The 22,770-nt window shown below is 41.3% G+C and overlaps 1 protein-coding gene across 6 annotated transcripts in view; it reads left to right on the forward strand.

Annotated features, from left to right (window-relative positions):
- OSBPL6 (oxysterol binding protein like 6) overlaps positions 1–22,770 on the forward strand; it is a 233,121-nt gene that overhangs the window by 80,950 nt on the left and 129,401 nt on the right. For 5 of the 6 annotated variants that reach the window (XM_062188473.1, XM_062188455.1, XM_062188439.1 and 2 more), the window contains exon 2: positions 19,738–19,918. The exons of the other annotated variant lie outside the window; for it this stretch is intronic. The gene's annotated coding sequence lies outside the window, so the exon portion shown is untranslated. The remainder of the gene's footprint in view (positions 1–19,737; positions 19,919–22,770) is intronic. 6 annotated transcript variants of the gene reach the window in all.

Consider the following 22,770-nt stretch of genomic DNA (forward strand, 5'->3'; position numbering starts at 1 on the left):
CCTCCCTTCCTCTTTCCCTCCCTCCACCACTTTGTTCTGTAGATATTTATTAAGCTCCAGGCAGCCTTGAGAAGCAAAGACTGGTAGGTAAAACATATGTGTGCAAAAATTGTGGAAATCTGTCCTTGCAAACTGTGATAAATGCTAAGGCAGAAGCACAGGTGCTGTGCTACTGCGTTACACAGAGATCCTGCCCTGCCTGCCGAAGCAGAGAACACTTCCTAGGGGAAATGGCAGTTGAGGTGATTGGTATTAACTAGCTGAAAAGGAAAGGGAAAGAAAGATGTTCCAGGCAGGGGAGCAGAATGTGCTTAAGAAATTAAAATGAAGAATACTGGTATGGGATGGGACAAGGAGCAAAGCAGGTACAGATCACACTGAGATTGTAGGCCCTGTTGGAGATCTGGGTCTCAATCCTAAGAGGATCATATCGAGCTCCTATTGGGGCCCCATATGTGTGTGTGTGTGGGTGGGTGGGTGTGTGTTTCTCTGACTTCCGTGGGATATTGCTAACCATTTGGCTCTTTACTGAGCTCACTAGCTGGAACATGACTTTGGTGATTGCCCCTTCTGATTTACAGTGGGTAGGTATCTTAGGAGAGGACAGAGAGTGAAATCTTGCAGCATTTAGGATTGTGCCTTTGAATATCAGTGAAAGAATCAGACAGACACAATTCTGTTATGTCCGCGTGCTCCATCGAGGAAGCCACAGGGCTGGTGGTTGATCAACCTACTCCCTCTGTAAAGTGGGAATGGCTCTTGTAAGGGAGCAGAGTCACCCAGATGCCACAGGTCAGTGAGAACAGGAATGTGTAGCGTTAGCACGGGAAGCAAGGTGGAGACCTCAAAGTGCAGCCTCTAGGGTGTTGTGGCATAGCGGGTAGAGTTTTTGCCTGTGATACCTGCAGCCCATATGGTATCACGTCCTGGCTGCTCCACTTCCAATGACCCTGCTAATGGTCTGGAAAGGCAATGGAAGATGGCACAAGTATTGGGGCACCTGCCACCCACGTGGGAGACCTGAATGGAATACCTGGCTCCTGGCTTCAGCCTGGCCCCCTGACCCAGCCCTGGCCAGATGGAAGATCCCTCTTTCTCTGTGTGTGTGTGTATAACTCTGACTTTAAAAATAAATCAATCTTTATGGCAGATGTCCTAAACAGCACTCTGGCCTCAGAATCAGCCCTCAAGGCATTCAGATCTGGCTGAAGAGCCCATGAGAGTATAGCAGGCATGGAAAGCCAAGATATCATGGAAAAAAAAAAAAAAAAGACCTAAATGAATGATCTCTGTGAGTGAGATCCCAGTGGAAAAAACGGGGCCATCAAAGAAGGAGGTACCCTTCTCCGAAGGGAGGAGAGAACTTCCACTTTGACTATGACCCTATCGGAATAAGATCAAAGTCAGCGAACTCTAAAGGCTTCCATAGCCCTGGCAACTCATGACTAGAGCCTAGGGAGATTACTGACGCCATGAACAGGAGTGTCAAATTGTTAAATCAGCAACAGGAGTCACTGTGTACTTACACCCCATGTGGGATCTGTCCCTAATGTGTCGTCTAAAGCCAAGTGATGCTATAACTAGTACTGAAACAGTATTTTTATACTTTGCGTTTCTGTGTGGACACAAACTGATGAGGTCTTTACTAATTATATACTGAAGTGATCTTCTGTATATAAAGAGAATTGGAAATGAAAAAAAAAAAACCTGGTGTTAAAATGGAAATGGCATAGAAAATTAATTTTAAAAAAATATTATGTAGGATCTCTGTCTTTAATGTGCTGTACATTGCTATTTAATGCTATAATTAGTAATCCAATGGTAGTTTTTTCACTTTATGTTGCTATATGGGCAAAATGTTGAAATCTTTACCTAATATATACTAAACTGGTCTTCTGTATACAAAGAGAATTGAAAATGAATCTTTACATGAATGGAAGGGGAAAGGGAGCGGGAGAGGGGAGGGTTGCGGGCGGGAGGGAAGTTATGGGAGGGGGGAAGCCATTGTAACCCATAAGCTATACTTTGGAAATTTATATTCATTAAATAAAAGTTTAATAAAAAAAATAAAAAAATAAATAAATCAATCTTTAAAGTGCCACCCTCATTGGCTCATGAGTGCAGGTCACAGCAAGTGGCTTCAGTGGTCATATGAGACCTGCTATATGCAGTAAAATCTCATGGAAGAAAATTGTGAAACAAAAGCAAATCACGGTTCTTTGTTTCATCTTGCCTGTGTTTGTGAGAGCCATTGCAGTTATTAACAACAGCGTTTAACTGTGCGTGTTTAAAACTTTTCCTAATTTGCAACTCTTAGGAGAGCCACACTCAAAATGGGTAATGAGAGACGGCTAAGCATGGCATCCTGTGTCATTCTCAGGGGCATTTTCAGGGCACGTTGGTATTTAGGACGCCAGCAGGGCTTTGAGCAGCGTAAGAAAGGGAAGCCAGAGAGGCGTGGCTGGTTTGGGTTTTGCCAGTACAATGCAAGCTGACAAGCAAGGTTATCATTTTCCTTAACAACATGAGTCGATCTCTTATTTCTTTGTCTGTTTTACTCTGCCCATATTCTTAAGCCTTGCAGGATGAAAGGGTTAGCAAAATTTTAAATAACATAAGCTACTTCCTACACTGTACTGGTAGATACAGCATATGTAAGCATAAACCATGTGCTATCTTAGTAAGTGATTTGCATGTCTGCCAGTTTCATAGAGGGCAGAGAAAAAGAAAACCTGGAGACAAGAATATTAGCCAGGAAGCCTGAGGCCAAGAAAAGTACTGTGGTAGGACAGGTTTAATAAACAAAAGATTACTGACCGCTTACTATGTTTTGTAAGGCCCTGTGCTGGGCATTTAAGGGCATAGGAAGGTTTGAAACAGCCAAGAAATTTACACCTAAAGTTGAGAGCAGCTGTAAATTTAAGCAACTTAGAAAATTTCATGTCATTCAAGAAAGGGACAGATGAGGTGTCAGAAGGTGGTGTGTGATTTATTGCCAAATGAGCAGGCTACCAGTGAAGTGATCTTTTCTGCTAGCATCCAGACTTATGCATGATGAGGACCATGCCTGGTGTGCTCGTGGTGGTTAGAATAGTGGTAGGCATTGGGCAGATGTTGGAATGCAAGAATGAATGAATGATTCAGTGCTGGGAGATTGTCTAAAAAGATAACATTTCTATACAGCAAAGCACACAAATCTTAAATGTAAGTGTAATCAATGTTTATATCACTATATCTATAACCATCTCTAGATGAAAATATAGAACATTTCTAGCACACTGAAAGGTTCTAATGCCCCTCCCAGTCTGTGCCCCAGCCCCCGATGACCCCCATTCTGAATGCCATCAACACACCTTAATTCGTTTGGCCTTTGAACTTCATGTAAATGGAATTGTATTATGGTCCTCATTTCATGTTGAGATTCATTCACCATGATTGCTTACTATATTGTGCACTAGTATCAGTGGTTTACTCTTTCTCATTTCTGTGTATCATCCAATGTGTGACTGTTCCACAGTATTTCTTCTTCTATTTTTGTTTTTGGAAATAAGGACACTTTTTCTCCCTCATAAACAGAAGGATTGAGGCAGGTGCACGCTTGGATTCAACAAGGCCGTCTCTTTCTGTTTCCTCCTCCGTCGTCCTCAGCACGCTGGCATGCCTGTTGGGACTCTTCAACTCCTTGTCCTATGTTGGCCTTTGTGTGTCCTGCGTGATTCTGTCCTCACTCAATCTCAGCCCACTACTTCATGTTTGCCCTAAGGATGTGCTTTTTGAATTGGCCCATATTGCTTCGCATGTACCTTGTTGTCTTGTGTGTTACAATTGCTATGCCATGGAGCAGATTCCATTCTTCTAAATGCTTGTTAATATCATTTACCTGTGCACTATGAAGGATCCATTCAGCAGCAGCCAGATGGAAGAGATGCGTAGGGTAGGGGTGGAAGCAGGGGTGGTGCGGAGCTTCTATCCCTTCTCAGGCACGCCACCCCCCAGGCATGTGTTCAGTCTGGAAGCTCCCACAACATTCTATTTCTAATGATCATTTGGGTTAGTTCAAGTTTGTAGACTATTATGAATAAAGTGTCTGTGAACATTCTGAATTTGTCTTCTGATCACCAGCACTCCTCTTGGGTTTATATTCAGGAATGAAATTGCTGGGTCATCGATTGTTATTACGTTTAAAGGATATTGCCAAACATTTTTTAAATGACCACCCCAATTTATATTCCCACCAGAAATGTAAGAGAACTTAAATATGAATTCTACATTGCTTTGTAGGTGTTCAGTAGAGTTGATTCAGATAAAGACCCAGATAGTTAGAACCCAAGAGAGGGAGGGAATGAATTTTTCCAGTGTTAGCATTGCTCATATTTGCAGACTCTCCCTGCCCCTCCTTCCAGGGCCATGTTATGTAAGAACAATGTAGGTATTCCACAGAGTAGCTCCATAGGATAAAACCTGCGTCTTGAGCCCTCATTGCCACGTGCTCAAGGCCAGGGCATCCAGTCAGAATTCCAGTGAATCGGAAGTTGAACGTGGCAGCAAGCCACAGTGGCAGCCATTTGTGGTTTGTGACCCTCATGGAGGTCACAGCTTCCCTTCTTGTCACATGGCAGTTTCACACCATTCATCTCACAGTCTTCATTTCATTGAATATCTGCTTCGTGCTGAGAACTTTTGTCCTGCTGTTGCTGCTGACGGAAACCAAGGCTGGTGGGCAGGTCAAGTGATAACACACTGGCCGCTCTGGGAATGGGTTGGTGACCTCAGCTTCCCTCCACTGTCTAGGTAGGACAAGTTTGTAGACTGTACCATTAGTAAGAAGGGAGGGTGTGACAGGGCCAGGTGTATATCATGCGGAACAACAATTGGGCAATGAATACTTTTCCAGAAATTCTCCGGTTTGGTTCCTTATCAATGATGGCCTCTTGTTTCTGTTCGTGGGGATGAACAGCAAGAAGAATAAGAAAACATGGCCAGGGGCCGGCATGATGGCATAGCGGGTAAAGCCGCCACCTGCAGTGCCAGCATCCCATATGGGCACCGGGCACTGGTTTGTGTCCTAGCTGCTCCACTTCCGATCCAGCTCTCTGCTGTGGCCTGGGAAAGCAGTAGAAGATAGCTCAAGTCCTTGGACCCCTGCACCTGTGTGGGAGACCTGAAGGAAGCTCCTGGCTCCTGGCTTCGGATTGGTGCAGCTCTGGCCATTGCAGCCAATTGGGAAGTGAACCAGCCGACAGAAGACATCTCTCTCTCTCTGCCTCTCCTTCTCTCTCTGTGTAACTCTAATTTTCTTTTATATATTTTATTTATTTATTTGAGAGGTAGAGTTACAGACAGTGAGAGGGAGAGACAGAAAGGTCTTCTGTCTGCTGGTTCACAGCAGCCAGGAGCTTCTTCCGGTCTCCCACACAGGTGCAGGGGCCCAAGGACTTGGGCCATCTTCTACTGCTTTCTCAGGCTGTGGCAGAAAGCTGGATTGGAAGAGGAGCAGCCAGGACTAGAACCAGCACCCATATGGGATGCCGGCACCACAGGAAGAGGATAAACCTACTGCACCACAGCACTGGCCCCCTGATTTTCAAATACCCTATGAAGAGAGCACTCTTAGTGGCCCCATTTCACAGGTAAGGAAACTCCAGGACAGACAAGAGAAATCCCTTTCTGAAGATCACACAGAGAGAGGTAGAGTAGAATGTGAATCCACAAAATTCCAGAGACTGAGCTTGAAGCCACTCACTGCATGACAGCTGCCTGTTAGCTGCCGTGCTTCGAACTTGTAAGTTCATGATCTTTAGTCTATGCACCTCATAAAAAGTTGGATGTTGACATGGGCATTTCAATGCATATAATTTTCTTCTTAGGATAGCATATTTGTAGTCTGGAGGAAGTATGATGAACAGAAAAATTAAAGTAATACATGGATCTCAGTGCTAAAAAAGAAAAAATCTTAACCTAGTATAGTTGATCTATATTGGTCCGCAGTGGTAGATCCTGAACATACATTATTTGTAGTTTCTAGAGTGACTTGAACTAGGGATATTAGCCCAGATCCCCAGTTTGCTGATGAAAGAATTGAGAATCAAATAGACTCAGGAGCCTGCCCAGGGTTTCACAGCTATAAAACATCAACATTGGGATTTGAACTAAGCCTGAATAACTCTGAGTCCCATGTTCTCCTTCCATAGTATCACAGACTTCCACTTGTGCCCAAAGGAAGCTCGTAACGTCAAGGAAATGGCTGTTATGTGATAACATAGTCTACCTTGTTTGCCCTATCCATTTTTTTCTTTTCGGTCTATCATAGCAACTTAAATTTTCAGAACAATTTGTAAGCGTAAAGGATGGCATTGTTCACAGTCTCAATGTTTTAGAATAGGGACTGACGTTGTGGCTTAGCTGGTAAAGCCACCACCTGGACACCAGTATCCCATGTGGTGCCAGATGGAGACTTGGCTGCTAGGTATCTAATCCAGCTCCCTGCTAGTGCACCTGGGAAAGCAGTGGAGGATGGCCCAAGTGCTTGGGACCCTGCACCCACGTGGAAAACCTGGAAGAAAGTCTGGGCTACTGACTTTAGCCTGGCCCAGCCCCAGCCGTTGTGCCCATTTGGGGGAGTGAACCAGTGGTTAAAAGATATTCATTCTCTCTCTCTCTCTCTCTCTCTCTCTCTCTCTCTTTCTCTCTCTTCCTCCCAGCCCCCTCCCTCCTTCTCTCCCCTCCCTCCTTCTCTCCCTCCCTCTCCGTCTCTCCCTGTGTCTCTTCCTCTCTCTGTAGAACTGACTTTAAAATAAATAAATATTTTAAAATATATTTCAAGTTTTCTGCCAGTACCCTCTATCTAAATACAGAAAGCTATAGTCACATGAATGCTAATATACTTGATTTAATTGTTCAGTTTGTTGTGGTCTAATGAACAAACAAATATGGAAACCAAATGGAAATCTAGGTGAAGAGAGATACAGCAAGAAGACAGAATTGGGGCATTTTGAAATAATTCCATCAATGTAACTAGGAGGTGGAAGAGACTGGCTCAAAGAGGAATTCAGCCAAGGTTATTCAGTTAAACCATATATGGAAAAATGATACAAATAATACAAAATTCATATTTGTTTAGGTCTATTTTATCATTTTGAAAACACTACATAATTTATGGAAGGATCATTAACAATTTTTTTAACTTTTATTTAATGAATATAAATTTCCAAAGTACAGCTTATGGATTACAATGACACCCCCCCCCCATAACTTCCCTCCCACCCACATCCCTCCCCTCTCCCGCTCCCTCTCCCCTTCCATTCACATCAAGAATCATTTTCTTTCTTTTTTTTTGGACAGAGTGGACAGTGAGAGAGAGACAGAGAGAAAGGTCTTCCTTTTTCCGTTGGTTCACCCTCCAATGGCCGCTGTGGCTGGTGTGCTGCTGCGGCTGGCGCACTGCGCTGATCCAAAGCCAGGAGCCAGGTGCTTCCCCTGGTCTCCCATGGGGTGCAGGACCCAAGCACTTGGGCCATCCTCCACTGCACTCCCGGGCCATAGCAGAGAGCTGGCCTGGAAGAGGGGCAACTGGGACAGAATCCGGCGCCCCAACCGGGACTAGAACCTGGGGTACCAGTGCCACAGGTGGAGGGTTAGCCTATTGAGCTGTGGCACCGGCCTAAGATTCGTTTTCAATTATCTTTATATACAGAAGATCAATTTAGCATATATTAAGTAAAGCTTTCAACAGTTTGCACCCATACAGAAACACAAAGTATAAAGCACTGTTTGAGTACTAGTTATAGCATTAAATCACAATGTACAGCACATTTAGGACAGAGATCCTACATGAGGAGTAAGTGCACAGTGATTCCTGTTGTTGACTTAACAAATTGACACTCTCGTTTATGGCGTCAGTAATCACCCTAGGCTCTTGTCATAAGTTGCCAAGGCTATGGAGGCCTTTTGAGTTCTTTGACTCTGATCATATTTAGACAAGGTCATAGTCAAAGTGGAAGTTCTCTCCTCCCTTCAGAGAAAGGTACCTCCTTCTTTGATGACCTGTTCTTTCCACTGGGATCTCACTCACAGAGATCTTTTGTATAGGTGTGTTTTTTTGTTTTGTTTTGTTTTTACCGGAGTGTTTTGGCTTTCCATGCCTAAAATACTCTCATGGGCTTTTCAGCCAGATCTGAATGTCTTAAGGGCTGATTCTGAGGCCAGAGCGCCATTTAGGACATCTGCCATTCTATGAGGATCATCAACAATTTACAAATAATTTGTAAACATTGTTTTGACCTCATTTTGCTTGGGACAGAGATGTTTATACATTAGTGAATATATATGATAGTTAAAGACTGGGTCAGCTAAAACATGTGGTTTTCCTGCTCCCTGCCCAAGGATTCAGTTGCCATTCCAGTAATCCAAGAGATACAAGGAACGTGATATCCGAGACTGAATGTTCCAGGTGTCATTGATATGAAAGCTCTCAGAGCACTTAACAGAGGCTTTCCGTTAGCACAATTTAAGTCAGGACATCCATGTGAGAGTCTGGGCTTAGCACTTATGTTGTTTATTCTTTCAGGATTTGGGGTTTAGGAAAATTATGTCTAAGAGCACATATTGAAAGTCATTTCTGTAACAGTTTGTGAACTGAGTAGTCAATGAAATGTCATCTGTGAACATGGGGCTGCAGCCAGTGAACTGCTAGAGCTTCAAATGAGAGCGAAGCCAGCCTCTGCTTTGGGATCCAGTAAGTATGTCAAGTAGTACCAACAGCAGGTTAGGACTTGTGAACTTCTGCCCAGTAGTACCAGAACGTGAGGACTTGCAGGTTCCTTTGTTAATCCTTCCCTAGTTTTGGCACTTTGGGACTCTGTTGTGTGTTACATTCTCTAATATCACATTTTTGTCCTTGGATATTTAGAGTTTAAGGCATATTGGAGGTGACTATTGAAATTAGGAAATACACAGAGGTCAGATGCAAGCAGTATTTTGAGTCTGAAGAGGAGGAGAGGAGAAACTATATTACAAGTTATTTAACATGGAAGTATATTATCAGTTACAGTAAGGGCCGAGGGAAGTTTTTAATGAGCCACTATTAGTCGTTGTAGTGGCTGGCAAATCACTGGGTGGTCAATATAAATGGTGGTTTCATTGCCCTGTAAGTAGCCTTGAAATTCTCTACTCTTAGTTTGTTTCACAAGAAAACAAGGGTTATTATTATTATTTTTTTTGCATGTCTTTTTAAACTATTGCCTTTCTTCAGCACAGCTTGTCTATCCATTTGATTTAATTATTGGTATGATGATCTTTAGTGCACTTTAGCTCTTCCTTGCATGATTTAGCAAAATGTATGAACACCTGCCATACGCAAAAGTTCCCATTTGTAAGTAGGTGGGCTTCTAAAGATGGAACAGATATGGGAATTACCCTCAAAGAGCATCCAGTCTCAAAAGAAAAGAAACCTGTGTCAATAGTTCTGCTCAGAAGGACTGAGGGAAGTCCATGAGGTGCTGAGCTAGGGTTATGAAAGTTAACAATCTGGAGAATTACTTCTATTGAGCCATATTGAATGGCTTCCTGTCATCCACACAGGGTCTGAAAGGGAGAATGGGACTAGATTTGGAGAAGGGGAAACTTTTCTAGTTAGAAGACACACACAGTATAGCCAAAGTGTGGGTATGATTGGAGAATTGCAAGAAGTTCCTTTTTTATAAAGATATCTAGGGGGCTGGTGATGTGGCTGCTGGTTCAAGTCCCAGCTGCTCCACTTATGATCCAGCTCCATGCTAATAGCCTGGGAAAAGCAGCAGTAGATGACCCAAGTGCTTGGGCCCCTACACCCACGTGGGAGACCTGGAAGAAGCTCCTGGCTCCTGCCTTTGGCCTGGCTCAGCCCTGTCCATTGAGGCCATCTGGGGAGTGAACCAATGGATGGAAGCTCTCTCTCTCTTTCTCTTCCCCTCCCTCCCACTTTCTCTTCTTCCCTCTCTATAGCTCTGACTTTCAAATAAATGAATATTTAAACAATAAATAAATAATCTTTAAAAAATATTTCTAGAAGCATTATCATGGGCGATAAAGTTGGAAGTTTGGTTGGAATTTTACCAAGGAAGAACTCCAACATGGGCTTAGAAACCTGGGATTTAGTCTCTTTTTCCCTGGTTTCATTATTAACTAGTGTTCTAGCCTAAAGTTTGATTATGCCATTCATAAAGAATGAAGTGATCTTTTGTACTGTCAGGGGACAAAAGCAATACTGTTGACACAAGTGAAAAAATTATAGTATGAGTCAGTTTTTGGGGCCAAACATTTCTGAGAGGGGCAGAGCTCAAACCATCATGGAACTGTAGCATTCAAATAGTCACCGTCTACAGCAAATAGCAGGCACATCTTTTGTTTCCTTCTCAGGTTCAATTATGGTAGCATCTACATGTTACAACTTTTTTTTAGCCAAGTGGGTGGTGTTAATACCTAATATTCCATTTCTCTGGCAAACAAGACACTAGGTTGTTTGGAAGCTGAGTCATTGTGCTCCGTTGTCTTCCCAGTTTCCTACTGAAGGATTTTCCTTTCACGTCAGGCACTTGGTAAGCAAGGAGGTAATCTTGATTTGCTGCCCAGGAAAGCAGCTCTGGCTCTTTTCTAGTCAAAGGAATCATTTTAGTATACCTGTGCTATGCCTTGGAAATATTTTGGGGTGATGTTTTTAGCCATTGGAGACTACAGGAAGGATTTTATCAGATAGGTTTGAGTCATTTTTCAGTTGATGTAAAACATCAGTGAAGAGGGCCATCGTTGGCAGTGGTCTATGGCTAATCAACTCATTTGACTAAAGCTTGAGGCTTGTGCGGGCAAGGTCAATTTCTTTTGCTCTGTGATTATCTTGAAACCTTTAGTCCTGAATTTCAATAAATAATTACATGAATGGAATGCACTTACATGGCTCTAAGTGCTGTATATCTTTACTTATTTAATCCTCAGAGTAATGCTAAAGGGTGGGTATTGTTACTCTCTGCATCTTTATACATCACGAAACAGAAGACCTGAGGAGTCCTGTAACTTACCCGTGGCCATTACTAGTCATTGGCTCAATCAAGATTCCAACCTAGGCAGCTAGGCACCTGATCTTTACTCTTGATCTCATTAGAATACATGGACACCAGTAAGAATATCCTTGAATTTAATTAAATAGACAGAATGTGTTTCCAAATCTTTATAGCTGTTTATTCTGTGTAGCATGAAGCTGTGAATTTAAGAAATTTCAGACCCTTGTTATTCTATATAGATATTCCAGAAACCTATTCAGCATTCCTTTTGTTGCACATACATAGTAGTACTACTGGACAGGGCTTCCTAAATGCGGCATTTGAGATTTGAGCTAGGATTTAAAGAATGTGCAAGTGTTTAACAGGCAGAGAAGAACCTTGCAAATGGAGGGAACAACATACGCAGAGACTTGGAGAGGCATTCAGTGTGCAGGGTTGGAGGAAAATACGACGTCAGTGTATCTGAGATAGGCAATAAGTTTCAGATATAGGAGTGTGACTAAGATGCAACTTATGCAGATTGTACCCTGCTAAACAGTTGTTACATTGTCCTCTAGGGCCGTGTCTTATTCTGATCTGGGCTGCTGTAACAGAATGCCCCACACTGGCTAATCCATAAGGGCTCTGTCTTTATACATTAAACACCAATTTAGGTCCCATGTCTCAGTATCATCACAGTGGCCACCTGAGTTTTGGAGAGAGCAAGCATTCAAATCATAGCAGATACATTCCATGACCTTTTTCTTTCTTTTTAAATTGAGAACACACACATTCTTGTACCCAATTTCAGAGGGATTCCAGTCTCTGAAGCTCACCTATAAGTTCAAAGACTCCTTTCCCCAAGCAATAGAGAATATAATTGAGCAAGAGAATAACAGGGTCTAGTGAACATTTTAAGAACGATCTCACTGATGACAAAGATGGCTTGGACAGAGAATGATTGGGAGTAAAGAAATGAAATGAAGGAAAAAAAGAAATATGTCTATACATATCGCTGCATATATAGTTTTGTAAAACTTTGTTTTATACCTTTGTCAAACCATTGGTTAAGAATGTTACACTACTATAGTTTTAATGATTTGTGATTACTTTAAAATTTATTGTATATGAGTGAAATGGTCATTTTTCCATTCAATTACTGTTTATGGCCATTGTCTATATTCCCACTAAATTAAGGTCTATTTGCTTATTACTTGTTGAACTTCTTATTTGGTGAAGTATTGGGCCTTTTTTACAGTAATATCAATTTAAACTATGTTATCTCAAAAACTAAAAAAAGGGAGAAGGAGAGAGGGTGGGAGGGAGGAAGGGAATATAATCATGTTCTTAGAATTGTATCCGCAAATCAAGGAGTCTACAAATTAAGAAATGAAATGGAAATGAAAAAGTAACTGTAGTTTCTGGCGTGGTTTTAGATACCAGAAAATACATGGAAAATTCTCAATATCTTGTAGTTCCATTTTTCTGTGAAGTTCTTGAATCACCCTTGCTTGCTATGATGTCATAAACTCAAGAATGCAAGGAGAGGAAGGGGTCAGGATAGAAAGATGAGGGACTTGAATTGTCAACACATGAGTTTTAGGTGTCCCTGAGATATTTCAGTGCACATGTCCAGAAATGCAGTGTGGAGAAGGGGTCAGCATTGGGAAGAGCGGTTGTAGAGTGGTGAGTGTTATGTTGGAGTCCTTGGAGTGAGACAAGGCCATCTGGAGGAGACTGGGAGATGGACAGGGTGAAAGAGGAAGAACCAACAAATCCAACTTGGGGAAAAGAGACTGGGGAGAGGAGCCACAGCAGCGTGACAGCGTATCAGTGCCTTCTGCAAGCCTGGCTTGTTCTGCCCACCACTCAGTTAATTTGCTCAGTCCTCAGCTCCACCAGAGAGCCACATGTAGAGTGATGGAACCTGAGGCACAGAGAAGTGAAGAGACTTGCACAGGTCATAGCACTGCAAAATCACTTTCCATGGTAAGTTAGTGACAGCATCAGTAAGCAGGTGTAATTGAGTTTAAGACATTTTTTGTCAACTCTGTAGATTTAAGTATAGATTTAGTAAGCTTTAATAATAGTATTCTTTACTTTTTCTCAGACTGTAACAAGTCAATAACCAGCAGAATTCGTGAATGAAATGTGTCTGATATTTTCATACGTTTGCAAATTCTCTGGCTTCCTCTAATATAAATATTGTCAATATTCATTCATTTCTTAAATATTTTTATGTAATAGTTTAAACTTTCCCTGAAGTTTTCTCTTAATGAATGAACAATGTGGGCATTTGTTACAGTGCTCCCTGAAATGGTTTCATGAGTTGTTTCCCATTTCCACACAGAGTATATGTTGGACTCTTCCGGCAGTGATTCGAGGGCACACCAGATTTTACATTATCTTTTTAACTTATGCAAAACTTCTTTATCTCCTTGGATCCATCACTTGTTTAGAACCTCTCCATTTTGTTAACTTTTTTTTTTTTTTTTTTTTTTTTTTTTTAGGGGGAGAGGAGAAGTAGAGACAGGCAGAGAGAGATCTTCCATTCAGTGGTTTACTCCTCGAATTCCTGTAATAGCCAGGGCTGGGCCAGGTAGAAGCCAGGAGCAGGAACTCAACCCGGATCTCCTACATGGGAGACAGGGACCCAATTGCTTAAACTATCACCTGCTCCTCCCAGAGTGTTAGCAGGAAACTGGAATCCAGAGCAGGGCCAGGACTCGAAGCAGGTATTCTTACATAGGATACAGAGGTGTCCCAAGAGGTGTCCTTAGCACTATACTAAACGCCTGCCCCTGTTTTCTATCACGCTATTAGTACTGGAAATTTTCCTTGGAGAAAAAAAATTTTTAGCACTTTATCAGAGTTATGCACCTGAAGGAGCAAAGAACCATGAAATCACACCCAGTTGTCACAGCTGGCTGGTTGCTAGGCAGGTATCAGCAACCAGAGTCCAAGGGCCATAGGTAGCCTACTACTTTTTGTCAGTAGAGTTTCACTGGAACACGGCCATGCTTGTTCATTTTCCCAGTGTCTATAGTGACTTTCCTTCTACAATAGCAAAGTTGAGTGAGGACATCAAATGTGTAGAGTGGAGGGTCACACTGCCTCATGTACTTTTATAGAAAAAGATTGATGAGTGTTGACTCTGGAGTGTACTAATTTCAGGTTATGACATATCCTCATCATGTTTCAATGCTTTGGAGATAATGAGTTTCTTTTTTTAAAAAAAAGTATTCAACAGCAACAGAACCATTGAATGGTTTCGATACTATTTGTTCTTTGGATATAAAACAGAAGTTGTGAAGGGAATGGTACAATTGTAGGTTTCTTTAAATTTCTCTGAATTCTTGCCTGTGTGAGAGTTATCTGAATTTTTTTTTTCAGTGTTAACAAAGCTGTTTAATTAGAGGGTAAATTTCTTTGAATATGGAATAGGTTGGTCCCAAGTCTTTCCTATACTCAACCTTCAGCATTTGGAGAAATAAAGTACTTTCCCTAACCTACAAATCAAGTTGAACTAAGTTGGATACAAACAAAATATCTGGGAACCAGGATAGATCATAGGAACTTAACAGCTGGAGAAAATTGCATTGTGTGTTAGGCAAATTATTTGAGGTTTTTAGCATATTGTCTATATTAGCTTAAGATTCCACATCTGCAGATTCATGCAACCAAGGACTGAAAATATTTGTGTAAAAGAATTGTATTCATACTGAATATGTATGACATTTTTTGTCATTTACATTATCATCCAGAGATGATTTTAAGAATGCAGGAGGATATGCGTAGGTTATGTATATATAATACTGTGATGTTTTATATAACGACTTGAGCATCCCTCCCCCCCGCCCCACAATAGTATGATATTCTCAGACCAATTCCCAGCAGATCCGAGGGAGGAGTGTATCTTATTTTTACCTGGATCATGGTTGTAAAAACATGAATGTGGTTTACTTTCCACTGATTATTTGGGTAAGACAAGAAATACATGAGATTGTATAGGCTCACATTTTGTCCTGATGAGTAGATGTTCGTCCCTTTTGCCCACTCTGCCTTCAGCTGAGAAGTCCCTTCTGAGCTGCTAATGTGTTCTTCTGCGGGTCTCTTTGGCCTCTTTGCTTCACTTTGCTCTGCTGTTGAAACTGCCTCCCCGAAGCATGGTCATATGACTCCATGTTCTGAACTGCACTCCTGGTCCTGCCCAGAATGTAAGCGCTGTCACCGTCCCGAACTCCTCTCCAGCTTCCTCTCCCACACTTTCCACTTTTTGTATGCTAAGTTCAGAACACCAGAACTTCAGACTACACTCTCCCATCTCTTGATTTTCATGTGCTTTTCTTACTGTTTGACGGCCCTTTATTCATGTCTGCTTGTCCATTTCCTGTCTGACTCTACTCCTGTTTCAAATACCTCCTCTTTTGAACAGCTTCCTTTGATCTACTTCCCTTCCAGCCCACAAACTCCAAGCTAGAATTTCTATGCCATAAATAGCCATAGTACATTTTCTGCTTTTGTAATTTAAAAAGATTATGCACATACCTGTTCCCGTTTTCTATGGCAAAACTCTAAGTTCCTTAAGGGAAGGAGCTTGTTTTGTCAGTTGTTACATTTATAGATCTTCTTATGTATCTGGTTTTGATGTTTATATATAAACATCGCAGCTGACTTACTGTTGAGTGGATAAATCAACCATTATTTAATGACAGACATGAATATTCTGATATATTATTTCAGCTGGTGAATTTTAATTTCTAACACATACAGTAACACTAATGTGATTAGATAACTTCATAGGATACGAGTCTTGTATAAATGAGCACTTGACCTAATAAGAAAATACTAACGGGGACACCCACATCCCATATTGTAGTGGCTGGGTTCCAATTCTTGCTCTGCTTCTGATTCCAGCTTCCTACCAATGCATGCTCTGGGAGGCAACAGGTGATAACTCAAGTATTTTGTTCCTGTCGCCCATGTGGAAGACCCGGATTGAGTTCCTTGACTGCTGGCATTGGCCTGGCCCAGCGTGGACTGTTGCTGGCATTTGGAGAGTGAAATAAAAGCTGGGAGAGATCCTTGTATATCTGTCTCTCTCTTTGTTTCTCTGCCTGTCAAATAATTAATATCACATAAAAAAAAGTCCTATACACTTCAGTCATTTAAGATGGCCACAGTAGTTGTTAGGTGATAGTGGCTGGGGGCTGTGTTTTTCAGCTTTAGGGAAGTTAACCCAGCACAGCCTATTTCTGTAAAAGTTATCAGGTTGTAGTACTAAAATACATCCTCTAGGGATTTAGATACAGTGCAGAAGTCCTCAGTGTTCTTGGGATTATCACAGAGAAATATCAGTTTCTTATCTAAACATTTCTGCTAGTGAAAAAAGCAAAACAATGACCTTTTCAACAACTAATGTAGTTAGCTGCAGCAGTAGACAAAGTAAGCAAGACAATGAAGGAAGGTCATGTACTATGGTTTGAGCTACAGTCATATGGAAAAAACAATGTAGGATGCTTAGCCCTAAGTAAAGACCAATTCTCTTTTGTGGAAATGATGGGAAATGAAACCACTGAGCCATGTATGTATAGAAAATAGTCAAAAGGGTCTCACCTCTTGTTTTCATCATGAAATTCATTTGTCTGTGTAGATTACTTAATTTATATGCATATTCTTTTAGTCATTCTGGTTGTCTTTACTGTCTTTGCTTTTCTTTGAGGTTTTGCCAAGGAATGCAGCTTGATTTATCCTGTCTCCATTTTTCATCATGTCCATGAGCTTATTCACTACATGGGGCAGTCTAGTCTCTGATGGGCTTGGATAGGAAATGAGAAAAACATGTGGGGAGTGCACTAGACAAGAATACAATATGTGGTGGGCAGAACTCAGGCCATGGGAGGATTAGTCACACGACTTAGAGGAAAAATTCTGCTGCAAAGATAATGGATGCTTTGCTTCCTGAATGAGCCATTCAGAAGAACAATGCCAAATCACTAAATTTTCTGAATGAGATTTTCCCAGTGATTCCTACTTGAGCATTGCTTGTTGTGGGAGATTTGTTCAAACTTTCCAACGCTTCCAACTTCCAACTTTTAATTACTATCATGTTAAGGAGGAGGATATTGGGAGGTGTTTGCTCAGCAGAGGGTATCACTAAATTAGAACATGATTCTTTTTGTCAGTGTGCATTGATAAAAACTAGATATGCTCTAAGAAAGCATCAGTTTTGGCCTTGCTATGTAAAAGAAGTTCACCACTTCTTCAGAGTGTATTAACACTTTAAGAATTAATCTTTCAGTGTGTGTGTTGTGACAAGGAGTAATCAGGCTTGAACTTTATAAGCTTCTCACCTTTGGACCTCTGCCCTATGTGGCATTTGTGTGCAAGGTAAAAAAAGACCCTGTGCAGTTTCTTAATTTAAAAAGTTGAGTTGCCACTTCTTGAGCTCCATGGTTCTTAAATAGAACTTAATATACCAGTCACCTGGAAATTTGGAATGTGAGTATGACAGTATAAACCTATCTGCCCTGATTAAAATTTTGAAGCTCAGTTAGACATGTATTCCTAATATTCCTGGCCTGAGTAACTATCAGAGATGATGGATTTTGTCTGAACCAAGTAATTGTGTTGGTAATTTTGAAACCAAGGTACTCCGTTCCCCTGAAGATTAAAGAAGGCATTAAACTTTATCTTGGCAGTTGTCTTTGTGAAAGTTGTACAGAATGTCCACATGAACATTAATTCCAAACCAAACCAGAATTCCTATTTCTTGAATTGCGCACACAGTGTAGAAATGTACACTGCTGTGCTCTTAATAGCAAAGTGGACAGTAATAGATTAATTCTTTGCAAGAGTCTATATAGATAAAATCTTTGTAAATTTTAATTTTTAACCCTCACACCCAGTGTGTGTGGGAAGCTGGGTCTGGCCCTTGCTTCCCAGAGCGTACACCGTCTGGCAGCTGAGGTAAGAAGCGTGAGCACATAACCTGCAGACTAGGACAGCCTTACATGGCTACAGTTGACCAAAAGTATCAATTGGGAAGGTCAATGAAGAAGTTGGGAGTTGTGGTTTTGAGCTTAATTTGGAAGGATGTATTGGCAAAGACTATTAGGGGAAATGTTCCTTGGGCTGTGGATTGATTAATGTAAACTGTGAGGACACCCACAGAAAGGAAGTTCCTCAGATATGGGTCGCAAGCTTCACCCTGCCTTTTCCCTTCCCTCTGCCACTTCTTAGTGGGTGACACAGAAGGAAGAAAAAACCTTCATCTTACCCCGCTGTCCCCTATTCTCCTTGACCTTCACACTTAACACATTAGGATGTGCAGGAGTTGTGGAGAGTAAGACTGGGGAAGAACAACAGGAGTGGGAGCAGGCAAAAAGAGCTGCAGGACAGCACCAAGGGCTCTCACCATTCTTTTTCTTCTTTCTTCCTCCTTTTTCAGGGCCCTCTCCTTTTCCAAAGCTTGGCAGAAGCCCTTATAGGAAAGAGCAATGAAGAGGTTGCAAGGGGAGTCTTTGTAGATGACCAGTTAAGCTCTGTATCCTATGATTTAGAGAGCATAGATAAGTAGTGTCTGCAGAAAATAAAAAAACTGATGCCAAGTATACAGAAATAGACTTGCTAAGCCCTAACCTTAGTTCTTCTGTGTCATCATCATTACCATCAGTTAAATTTTATTTAGGACCTATAAGATACATTGAATTGTCTTATTACAACACACCAAAAATAAGAAGAGTATTTTTAGTAGGTAGAAGTTATTGATAGCACTTTTTTGTAGGAAGGTGGTTCTTAAAAGAACAGTCAGGGCATCGAGTGGTGGGTAGACATATATCCTTAGCAGGGTCAGTAGTCACAGACTTTCAGGGTGTGTGTGTGCATACACTGGCATGCCTCAGCATGCATTTTCTTTTCCTCTGTAAGCAAGAAGAGAAAAACTAAAATACAGTGAATGAATAGGCTTTTAAAAAAATCAATCCTGAGAAGTTATTTTTAAAGCTATCTTTTGAATACACGAACCTGCTCTAGAGGTTTATGGCTTAACAGGAAAAACTGCTGTTAATGTTTCAGGATCAGGGAGTCATATAGCTTCAACTTTGGATTACTTGTCAGGTTTTTCTTTTTCCTTAAGGTGAACGTATTTATTTAATCATGGTGTACTATTTCTTTGCTTTCTCAGGAATTATGTCAAGGTGAACACTGTATTCTTTCTTAGCATACTCAGTTCTATGTGCTAGGGGATTATTCTAGGAGTTTGGCAACAGTTCCACTCTTGTAAGGCAAATTACATACTATTAATTGGTCCTTGTCAGAACTCCAGAAATTGTGCATTTGTGTGCATGTATGATGAGAGCACTTCACACTTAGTGTTTTCGAAAACCCTGGTGAGGTTTACATTTCATCAGAGGGCTCTAGAAAAATATACTTTTCTCCTCTTAGGAAATATTTGTTATGTCAGTTGAGGATTCTCTTACTCCAGACTCTGGGTAAAAGGTGAATTGTAATATTACTGATTGCTCAGGAGGTCAATGGTTATGTCTTTGGAATTACATAAGGCTGAGCGAGGGAGGGAAAAAGATGAGACAGCTTCCTGGATGAGCTTTCTTTTCAAAATGTAAACCAGGAGGACTTTTCTCAGTGGCCCCAGGCAGCTGTACAGTGAGACTCCTGGAAGTTCTGTGGAAACGTGTTGTGTGACAGTAAATCTCTCTTTGCCCAGGTCCTGCCCCTCACTGGAAAAACAGCAAAAGGACATTAAGGAGCCACCCAGAGACCCCCAGAAGGGTTGAGACAGCTGGGTCCAGGGAGAAAAGCTGCATCTGAGGCAGCTGAGGATCCACAGCTGTGAGACAGCTTTGACCATAAAACTGACCCAGAAGACTCTGGCTCCCAGGTACAAGGTGAGTCAGAAGAAAGCAAGCTTAAAGCCAAAAGCAGGGTTAGATTAGGCAGTGCCTAATAATAGCAAAAGATTTTAAGACATAGCCACATCACGGGAAGATGTTTCTTTATATATTTTATTTGCATATCATATCTTAAAATAATGCATCATAATCCTCCTTATGTTTAGCCATCCTAGTGAAATGTTGATTTAAGGATAAAAAGTAGAAAAATATGCAAAACTCTGTTAATCTTTTTCAATCTTCTATCTGAAAGTTGGCTTCATGTGGAATTAAGATACTACCCTTCTCTTGAGTAAAGAACCTGCAGACCTAAACCTTCAATGGTCAAAATGCTATCCTTGCTTTCTTTGTATATATACACATATGCACACACACACACAGGGTTGTAGAATATATCCAGTTTTTGTAATCTTTCATAGTAAACAGTTGTTTTCTCTTTGCCTGTGAGACTGAAATGGCTAGTACAGTACTAGTCAGTCTTACTACGATCACCCTGTCATCCTTGATATTTGTATTTATTGTTTTCAGAGCCACATCATAAATTCCATTCTGTACCGTAAGCCCGGTGAGATTGGTCTTTGCAATTTACATGCCCTCCTCCTATCTATCCAAAGCTGTCTGCTTTTCTCAAGGTGAGTGATCCCGAGGGAAGGAGTCTGTGACGTTAGTGCTCTCATGGAGATTTTGCACGCTCCCTGCCCTCTAATCAACCTTTCATTTTGCCCGAGCGTGAGTGTGGTGACATCATGGAAATGATCAGTCAGGCATGCAATCTGAGGAGCTCTTCGTGAAAGCTGATGTCACTCCCACCCTTTTCTAGAATGGGTCAGTCCCTCTTGATATAGAAGTGAAGACTCAATAACTTAGCATGATCTCTGTTATATGATATGAGCAGATCTTTATTTATTAATGCATTATTTAGAACTAGATTTTAGAGCAGAGCTTGCAAACTGGTAGTCAAGTGAGTAATTTTTTTTTTTTAAACTAGAGGTGGATATTTAGCCTAGCAATTAGGATACCTGCAACCTGTATCAGAGTATCTAGGTTCAATCCCTGGCTCTGGCTCTGGTTCTGGCTCCTGATTCCAGCTTCCTGGAGGACCGGGGAGGCAGCAGTGATGGCTGAAGTGTTTGGGTTCCTGCCGCCCACATGGGAGACCAGGATTGCATCTGCCCCAAAGTTGCAGGTGTTTGTTGAGTGAACCAGCAAATAGGTACTCTCTCCCACTTACCCTTCTCCTCCCTCTCTCCATTCCATTCCACCCCCTCCTCTCTCTCTCACACACACACTTTTTAAGTAAATTTGAATAAATTAAAAATTAATTGCTGACATTTGAAACTTCATATTAAAAAAATCAGATACCTATTTTCCCTTGAAAGATTAAAGGTCTGGTTTTATTACTCTCCCAAGAACTACAGTTTTCTGGTCTTTACCTTTATATTACTGGTTTATGGGATCTGCCTGGCATCTGTAGGCTGTTGAGTTATTTAAGAGACCTACTTTAAGCATCAATGCAGTGACTTGCATGTACTTCAGCATAACACTGTGATTATTCTGCACTATTGTTTTAGCATTTCCTGTTTTATGTGAAATACATGAGCTTTGATAATAATGACTTTCTGCATTACATTAACACTTGCCAAGCTTGCCTGTGTCCATTGGTCTTAGGAGTTCCGGGTTACACAGTGATGTAGTCTGAATGTGTTTCTCCGCACACTGAGGCTGTCATCACGGAGTCTGGAATTTCCTGGCCTACACATTCCATTGCCTCATTTGACACTTTTGGCCCCAGGGAGGTAAAAGTGATGCATTGAGTTGGCTTTTTTATGAGTAACACCTGGAGGATTCAGAGTCTCTTTTCTAGTTTGTCACTCATTCTGTACACCAGGCTGATCCAATGAGCGATGAATGATGCCCGCACCTCAACATATGTGTGAACTTTTGGCATTGAGGAATCCCACTGTCAGAACCGGGGGTGCCTGCAGGCCCAGTGGTTTGTCCTCACAGAACCTCTCTTCCCCAGTGCTGATCTCTGTGTGTTGTTGTGAAATGAGATCCACTCAGTAATGTTCCTGTTAACTGGATATTGAATCAAACTTTTTACAGTTGATTTATTTATTTATTTTCATTGTATTTGAAAGCCAAGGTAGACACAGATTTTCTATCTGCTGGTTTACCCCCAAATGCCCACAATGTCATGGATGCCCATGTAGGTGGCAGAAACCTAAGTACTTGGGCCATCCCAGTACCTCCCAGGATGCCTCCCAGGATGCACATTAGCAGGAAGCTGGAGCCAGGACTTGAACTGGGAATTCTGTATGGGATACAGGCATCCAAGGTGGCAGGCACCCAATGACTGCTCTTTTAGTTGAACTTTTATATGATAATTAAGTACATTAACCATGGAAGCACTGCAAATCATGGCATCCTCCTGGGAATATAGGACTTCTCTATTTGCATTAGCTAACCTCAAATGTAGGGAAACTGACTTGCTCCCAAAATAATTGTTCTTTATTTTTAATATAAAAAAGTCTCCTTAAAGTTTTAACATACAAATTTAAAAAGTTTCCTCATAACCCATTTAGATGCCAGATGGTAGTGCCTTTTACTTAAATAGATTTCAGGTTTTAAGGTGTCCATTTTTAAATGTTGAAGCAAACAGGACAGAAGGCTGCATTGGATTTTTATGTTGGGTAGGTCAGTGTCCTTCTGCCTGCATTACTGTCTCCTATCTCATGGAATATCTTGGGTCAGTGTTCCCTAGGATCTCTTGACCACTTGCCAAAATGAAATGTGCATGAATCTCTTTGACTATCAAGTTTAAGTTCATGGAAATAAATTACCTGCAA

The sequence above is a fragment of the Lepus europaeus genome, chromosome 1 (genome assembly GCF_033115175.1).
Source record: "Lepus europaeus isolate LE1 chromosome 1, mLepTim1.pri, whole genome shotgun sequence".
NCBI lineage: Eukaryota > Metazoa > Chordata > Mammalia > Lagomorpha > Leporidae > Lepus > Lepus europaeus.